Raw genomic sequence first — 2453 nt, forward strand, 5'->3', positions numbered from 1 at the left:
ATGTTAGGAAATAAGACGTAGCTAAATAGATAATTGAGTAAATTACTTAATGGAGAGAGACAAATTTACATACACGAGATTATAGAGTAGAGAGAGAGAGAGAGAGAGAGAGAGAGAGAGAGAGAGAGAGTACACACGATATACGTGGTTCACCCAATGTGGGCTACGTCCACGGGAAAGCAGCCACTCAATGGCTTTACTACTTCAAAAAAAGAAGCAGTTTACAAAGGGATTATACCCTTAATAGAGCTCCCGCCTTGCTTCACTCTCACCACCTCACACTCACCTTGTTGCATCAACTTTACACTATGAAATGTGTGTAGAAATGGCCTCCTTTTATAGGCCAAAAGGGCTGCCCTCTCTCATGAGAGGCAGCCATGTGTAGCCGCCCTTGTGTAGATAAGTCCATATCGGACCCTTCAATCCGCCCATGTGTGGCCGCCCTTGAGAAGACAAGTCCGCTTTTGAATTTCAGCCACCGGCCATTGACTTCCAACCACCGGCCAACCGACGGTTGTTTTCCGACCACTTTCCGGCTGCCGGCCGGCCATAATATTCCGGCGAAAAGGAATATTCCGACGAGGAGAGAAAAAAAGTCCCCTAAAGTTGCCCCTGATTCTTGGCCGTGAAAATTTTGGTTTTTGTTGAGTGATTTTCCTTCACACACGATGACTTCTCCTCATAATGGGGGCCTTACAAATGTGCACTTTTAACACACAAAATTACAAGGATAAATCAAGCTCCATACTTAACAATCTCCCACTTGGAGACTGATCTCCAAACCAAACCTGTGAGACTGCTTCCCATCCTGGCTTCTTATCCTTGAATGCCGATTGAAGATGAGCAAAAGCTCAACTTCTCCTTGTTGACCACCTTTGTGAACATGTCTGCAGGATTTTCACTTGTATGCACCTTTTCTAGCTTTAGTTGTCCCTCTTCCAAAAGAGTGCGTATGAAGTGACATCTCACCTCAATGTGCTTTGTCCTTGAATGAAAGGCTGAGTTCTTCGCAAGATGGATAGCGCTTTGGCTATCATTGTACAAGACACAATTGTCTTGTTTGAATCCAAGCTCTTCTAAGAATCTGTGAAGCCACAGAATTTCTTTGCTTGCCTCCGTCATTGCTACATACTCTGCTTCCGTGGTAGAAAGTGAAACCACTTTCTGCAGCTTTGAAGCCCAACTTACTACTGTGCCTCCAACCATGAACACACAGCCAGTAGTGCTCCTTCGAGTATCTTTGTCACCTGCCATATCTGCATCAGCATACCCTTCTAGAAAAATATCAGTTCCTCCAAAATACAAAGCATTTTTTGTTGTCCCTTTTAGATACCTAAGTATCCACTTCACAACTTGCCAATGCTCTTTACCTGAATTGTCCATGAACCTACTCACAACTCCCACTGCATGTGCAATGTCTGGCCTTGTCCATACCATAGCATACATTAGAGAACCTACCGCTGTAGCATATGGAACTTTAGACATATAGGCTATCTCCTCTTGTGTCTTTGGACACATATCCTTTGTTAGTTTAAAGTGACCAGCCAAAGGTGTAGAAACTGGTTTTGCATTTTGCATTGCAAACCTTTCTAGTACCTTCTTGATGTAATCTTCTTGAGATATCTTTATTGTCTTCTTCGTCCTGTCCCTTGATATTTTCATACCAAGTATCCTCTTTGCAGCACCTAAATCTTTCCTTGAAAAAGATTTAGACAGCTCCTCTTTTAGGTCTTTGATGTCCTGCATGTTAGCACTTGCAATCAACATGTCATCAACATACAACATTAGGATGATGAATTTTCCATCTCCCAAATTCTTCATGTAGACGCAGTGATCCGAGTTGCATCTTGTGAATCCATGATCCAACATCCATCGATCAAACTTCAAGTACCATTGTCTTGATGCTTGCTTTAAACCATACAAGCTCTTCTTTAATCTGCAAACCATTTTCTCCTTACCTTTTACTTCATACCCCTTTGGTTGAAGCATGTAGATTTCCTCCTCTAAGTCACCGTGAGGGAATGCCATATTTACATCCATTTGCTCGAGATTTAGATCATGAGCAGCCATATTTACATCCATTTTCTCGAGATTTAGATCAAAGGTACAAGCCTAATTGAGTTCATTTTTACAACAGGAGAAAATATTTCATTGAATTCGATACCTTTCTTTTGAGAAAAACCTTTTACCACAAGCCTAGACTTGTACCTTTTCTTCCCACCTTCTTCTTCCTTCACCTTGTACACCCATTTGTTTTGAAGTGCCCGCTTACCTTTAGGCAACTCAACCAATTCCCATGTTTGGTTGCGATGTAGTGAGTCCATCTCCACCTGCATGCTCTTCGTCCATTCGTCTTTGGATTCATGTTGCATAGCTTCTTCGTATGATTCCGGCTCTCCAGAATCTGAGATCAAGAGATGGTTGAAGGAAGGAACAAACCTTTCTGGAGGTCT

This window comes from Adiantum capillus-veneris, chromosome 8, assembly GCF_014529385.1.
Source record: "Adiantum capillus-veneris isolate H3 chromosome 8, ASM1452938v2, whole genome shotgun sequence".
In the NCBI taxonomy this organism is placed as follows: domain Eukaryota; kingdom Viridiplantae; phylum Streptophyta; class Polypodiopsida; order Polypodiales; family Pteridaceae; genus Adiantum; species Adiantum capillus-veneris.